This window comes from Eptatretus burgeri, chromosome 24 (genome assembly GCF_056783735.1).
Source record: "Eptatretus burgeri isolate ZD-2024b chromosome 24, Ebu_testis_v1, whole genome shotgun sequence".
Lineage (NCBI taxonomy): Eukaryota > Metazoa > Chordata > Myxini > Myxiniformes > Myxinidae > Eptatretus > Eptatretus burgeri.
In genome coordinates this window covers 1659945-1665944 of record NC_140984.1, presented here as the reverse complement: position 1 = coordinate 1665944, position 6000 = coordinate 1659945, and the positions used below count along the sequence as shown (strand labels likewise).

The following is a 6000-nucleotide window of genomic DNA, read 5'->3' as shown; positions in this document are numbered from 1 at the left end:
CTTTGAGCAACAGCATTAAACCTATCGTTATTTTAACGATAGGTTTAATCGACCGTTAGGCTAAACCAAGAGGTTTAACGATGCTTTGAGCAGCCGGGCCCAGGGAGATTGTAGTCCTGGCCCTGGCATAGAACCCTGTATACATTTCTGATCGCATAGACTTTGACAGTTGATTTGAGTATGGAATACTTCCAGCTTCAAGAATCTACGAGGTGGAATTCTGAAATTTGTAGCAAAATCCGGAAAACAGCCATTTTCAAACATGGCCGCCATCAGGCCAGCACAAAAAAAGAAATGCATATAACTTCTGATAGGAACGTAGTAGAAGGACGATTTTTGCGTCTATTATAGGGTTTTTAGGTATGCCCAACACAGTGGTGGCGACAAAAAGCATTTTTAGACGTTGCCCATTTACCGAAATCAAAGATGGCCGCCACCCAAAATCGATAAAACATGAAAATCTGGATAACTTTTGATAGGAATGTAGTAGAAGCACGGTTGTGGTGTCAATTCTGGGGCTTTCAGGAATGCCCGACACAGTGGTGGCGTCAAAAAGCATTTTAGACGTTGCCCAGTTACCGAAATCCAAGATGGCCGACACTCAAAATCCGTAAAGCATGAAAATGTTTATAACTTTTGAATGGAATGTAGTAGAAGGACAATTTTGGTGTCTATTTTGTCAATTATGCAAAGCTGCTCAGCTCAACGAAAACGTGGCAAGGCTTCTGGATTTTGTGAGAGATAGGGGCAATCCTTACATCATCGAGGCTCCAGGCATCAAGCTCCATAACCTCATCACCAAACAGTTGGCAGATGATGAAGTGGCAGTGCGGCTGCTTCAGGTGCAACAGAACGGAGATCGACTGGTCAAAGAATTTTGGAAAGAGCGGTTCCTGGAGAAGAAAAAAAAATTATCGGTCACCATATCAAAAAGAAACCTGCCGCAAATGGACTACAAACCACCCTCTGCGACGACTACAGCTCCTGTAACTGTGTCACCCAAGATGATAGCGGCAGCTCAGCGTGATATTGAGATCGTGAAAGAGCGGGGCATGACACTCGACTATCTATGGCCATGATATCATCCCCATTTCGACAATATTTGAAGGTGACCTCCCCTCCAAACCTGACGAAAGTGCACTGATTGCTGATCTGGAGAAGTATTTAACGGTTGAAGACATGTATTTTCCCGGGGGGGGCGGGGGGGGGGGTCTAAGATATCCGTTATCTTAGACTTCATGTCTAAAAGTCGGTCATTTCCAAACTTCGCATCCTTTGGAACATTCGATCGCGCAATTAGCTGTGTCCTATCTGCGGGCCGCTCAATTTGCTCCAGGACCAGCCTCCACGTCGTATTTGACAGCTACCTGGAGTCATCCGTTAAAGCTGGAGAAAGGTTCCGTCATGCTGGCTTAGTGGGGTCTGTTGACCTCATTGAGCTCACTGTTGATGTTCCAATACCACAGCAACTTGAGAAGTTCTGGACATCGCCGTCCAATAAAACCAAGTTGCAGCAGCTGGCCCGCCAGCTGGCATCAACTCCTCTGTGAGTCAAGCTGCCCGTCGTGCTCAGCGGATGTATCACAGATGAGGAAGTTGTGCCAGCACAGTTGCTGTGTACAGGCAGATCGTCAACTCTACCGTCTGCCGAAACCTGTGAATCTATCGAGGCTTTGACATGTCGTGTGGAAGAAGCTGATGATCGCTTAGTTCTTCACTGTGCATGGGAGGTAGATCGCGGGAGTAGTCGGCTGCTCGTGATCTCTAATGATACTGACACAATGGTGTATTTACTTCGCTTTATCTCTCAAATGCGAGAGAGGGGTCTTCAACAGTTGTGGGTAGAGTTTGGCTCCGGTGAGCATAGGCGTTGTATACCACTGCATGTTCTCGCAGATAAGTTGGGAGTGGGACTGTGCAGGGTCATAGTGAAGGCGCATGTCCTCACTGGCGATGATTCGCTTAGTAAGATTGGCACAAAACACGCGTCTCTCTCATGTGAACCACAGAAGTTCCTTGCCGATTTTGCAGAGTCAAATCAGTTAACTGAAGAGGTCATGCAGAAGGCTGAGGAGTATCTCGTTCATGTGTGGGCTGGTGCAAAGTCCAAGCCAGAATCTCGGACCTTCGACCAGCTTCGAGTGGAGTGCCATATTCGAGCTACGACGCCGAAGCCCTTGGAAGCCCTACCCCCCACATCAAGTGTCATTCGTGGCCATATCCAGAGAGCTTTTTTGTTGTGCGTAATGTTCTTTGCCTTCTTGGTGACCCCCATTCAGCTCCAGATCCGACGAATTACGGCTGGGTAATGGATAATGACATCCTCTTGCCTGCCAAATGTCTCAATTCATTACCCCATGGGAAACTTGTTATCTGTAAATGCATGGTCAAGTGTAACACAAAGCGCTGCCCATGCAAAAAGGCTGGGCAAAACTGTGTGATCTTTTGTCACAAACAACAAGAATCAGCATGTCAAAATAACTAATAAGTAGTCAGTCAATTTGGTCAGTGACATCTTGGGTAGCGCAGATAGGTCAGTACACTAAATATTGCCTGTTCATCCAACGTCAGGATGGGACGTAAGAACTAATTGGTTTATCAATGTCATAACTTGCCACTCTCTGTGCTTGAACTCATATTCATACCACGACAGGCAATGACTGTTCGATGTTATATTATTCTGCAATGTTTTTTCTCTCAGTATTGTTATTAAAAATAAAGAATCTGTACTTGCCCTCGATAAATATTTGTCATACTTCTATAAAACTTTGTGTGTATCTTATTTAACTGATTTGATTGTTTGCCATGCTGGATTTTGGCAAACTCGATAATGTTAAATATAATACTGTGACCTCGGGACTGTCAATATGGCCACACCAGACACCATTTCTGTTAAAAGTCACGCACGTTTTCAGGTTTGACGAATTTAGTTTGGCGGCCATCTTGGTGTTCGGTAACTGAGAAACATCAAAAATGTTTTTTTGGCGCCAAGACTGTGTCGGGCATAACTGAAAACGCCATAATCGACACGACATTCGTCCTTCTACGACATTCCTATCAAAAGTTATACACATTTTCATGTTTGATGGATTTTGGGTGGCAGCCATCTTGGATTTTGGCAACTGGGCAACGTCTCAAATGCTATTTGACACCACCACTTTGTCGGGCGTTCCTAAAAACCATATATTAGACACCAAAATCGTCCGACTACGTTCTTATCAGAAGTTATATGCATTTCTTTTTTGGCGCTGACCTGGTGGCGGCCATTTTGGAAAATGGCTGTTTTCCAGATTTTGCTGCAAATTTCAGAATTCCACCTCGTAGATTCTTGAAACTGGAGATATTCCATACTCAAATCAACTGTCAAAGTCGATGCGGTCATCAATGTATACGGGGTTCTATGCCAGGGCCTGGACTATTGTGTGGGAGGGTAGGGGTGGGAAGAGGAGGGGTGGGAAGGGGTGGAGGAGAGGGGAGCGAAGGGGATGAAATTAGAGGGGAGGTAAAAGAAGTGCAGAAGAGAGTGGATGGGGTATATTGTCGGGGTTATAGGACTTGGTGCGAGCCAACTCTTCTGGTGCCAAATTTGTAATTACAAAAAATGAAATTCAAATCAAACGGAAGACCAAATAAAATAGGAACTGCATTGGAGTCAACAGAAGGAACTCGAACAAGCAAAAAAAAAAAAAACAGAGATTGAAGTCATCAGGAGGAACCTGGTAAGGACTGGGGTTTCAATTGCTGTTCCGTCACCCTCAAACCCATCCAGATGCAACCAAGTGAGCCTTATTAAATAAATAAAAATTTCAAAAGAACGCAGATTCAAAAAATATATATATATATATATATATATATATATATATATATATATATATATATATATATATATATATATATATATATATATATATATTCTGGCTGCCAGACGCTGCGTCCAATCAAGTTGAAATTTGTAACATATTGTTACGTCCACGGGACTTGAACAGTCCCGCCAACGTAGAATGAGCCGAAACGATGGAGGCGGTTTCTTTATTTATAACCCAAACATGGCGGTTCTAATCGCTCTTCCGCAAACGGGACGAGGAAGGTGGCACGAGTCACTTTTCACTGAGTTGATGATGTTTATTTGTTTTTATTATTAACCAGAAATTACAAGACTCGGCAAGAAAAGGGATCCGGGCGATTCGACGGGATGGTGTGGGATCGGGCGTGGGGAAAAACACAGACAATTCCAATGAATATACAATTCTCAAACCCTCTAAGGCGCCAAGTACACACACACACACACACACACACACACACACACACACACACACACACACACACACACACACACACACACACACACACACACACACACACACACACACAAAACGTAGCTCCTTCTGGTGGTCAGGCTGGACCGTGGTGTGGACGCAACTGTCCCTGGATCAGCGTCGGACGAGCTGGCCTTGCTCTCGTCATGGGGGGGGGGGACAGGAGAAACCGTGGTGCTGTCGACCTCCTGGTCCTGGCCCAAGTCCGCTCACAGCCACCAGGGAACCAGTTCTGGCGCCAAATTGCGAGCAGGAGAGGAGGCAGGTCCGCCCGCCGTTCGACCCCGTACTGCGAGTCAGTAGAACCCCAGAGCCAACCAAGGTGAGGCACGAGGCTCAGCAAGGCTCCAAGACACGATGAAGAACACGATCGAATCAGCACAACAACAAGTATGATTCCCGCGCAACAGCCTCCACACCCTAAAAACACGATCTTTTTGTCCCGATCTTCTTCCTCTTTTCTTTTCGACCCCGAACAGAACCTTTTTATCCTCCCGTCCTCGTCACTTCCAATCGAGCCGTTTTATTGGCCCACCGCCGTCGCCTTCCGCCAATCGTGATCACGGGGCGGAGCCATCCGCAGCCCTGTCCTGTGACGTCACGGCCAGCCTCCAGGGAATACTAAAAGGGGTTTACGCAGACACACTTACCCTATCCCGTGTCCCTATCTAATTACGTAACAATTATCATTTCCCCCTTGAAGAAATGAACATTTACTAGACAACTTATCACCACTGAATTGCTACTTATTACATCGAGATCCTGGTAAACTCGAACAGCATGGCATACCTAATTAAACATCCTAATTACCCTTTGAATGCATACCCCCCCCCCCTCAAACGTAACAATATTGTTACGGTTGTGGAAATTCACAGATCACCATTCAGGTTCCCCAGAGGTCAGTTATTTCGGTAAGTGTGTTTCATTTTAGATTTCCCCACCAATGTATCATGGGAATTATTCGGGTGCCGGGTTGTGCATCTTCAGTTAGCCGTTATTCTGTCTCTATCTTTTATTTTAACAACAACAATAACAACAACAATAACAACGATAATCCACGGCCGCGTTTTACGGTGATCTCCACCACGTCCGCGTGAGGCCGGTGATTTCTACCATGTCCGTGTGCAAGCATGACTTGCAAAACGGATCAAAACGGCGAGAGGGGGCGTAGCCAGCCGGGGTGAAGGGTCGAAGGTGAAAGAGCAAGCACCCCCCCCCCCGCCGAACCCGATAAAAAGCCGTGCTAAAACGCCGAGAAGCCAGTTGAGTTTGAAGCCTGGAGTCCAGTTGAGTTTAGAGCCTGGAATCCAGTTGAGTTTGGAGCCTGGAGTCCAGTTGAGTTTGGAGCCTGGAATCCAGTTGAGTTTGGAGCCTGGAGTCCAGTTGAGTTGAGTTGAGTTGAGTTCGGAGTGTTGGAGTCCGGAGAGTTGGGGAGAACGCTTGAGTTGGGCGCTGGACTTCGTGGCTTGCAGTCGGCGGTGGGAGTGGAGAGACGCCCCGTTGGGAGCTGGAGAGTTCGGAGTTCGGGCAGTTGGTTCGCTGGGGGTTCACCAGCACGACCAGGAGGCCTGAGTCAAGAGCCATTCACTCCTCCAACGCGTCGTCGGCTAGACCAGGCCGCAGTGGAGGCCGGAAGACCAAGGGAGCCAGTCGGAACTTGTGGGTCCGGGCACAGACTTCGAGG

At 46.8% G+C, this 6000-nt stretch overlaps 1 long non-coding RNA gene across 13 annotated transcripts in view; it reads right to left on the bottom strand.

Annotated features, from left to right (window-relative positions):
- Positions 1–151: 151 nt before the first annotated feature.
- Positions 152–6000, bottom strand: part of LOC147007870 (uncharacterized) — a 48342-nt gene continuing 42493 nt past the window's right edge. For 3 of the 13 annotated variants that reach the window (XR_015053821.1, XR_015053822.1, XR_015053820.1), the window contains one exon: positions 156–893. This is a non-coding gene — a long non-coding RNA (uncharacterized LOC147007870). Of the gene's footprint in view, positions 894–6000 lie in introns of all 13 variants that reach the window. The other 10 variants (XR_015053825.1, XR_015053826.1, XR_015053832.1 and 7 more) reach the window with 9 other exon arrangements.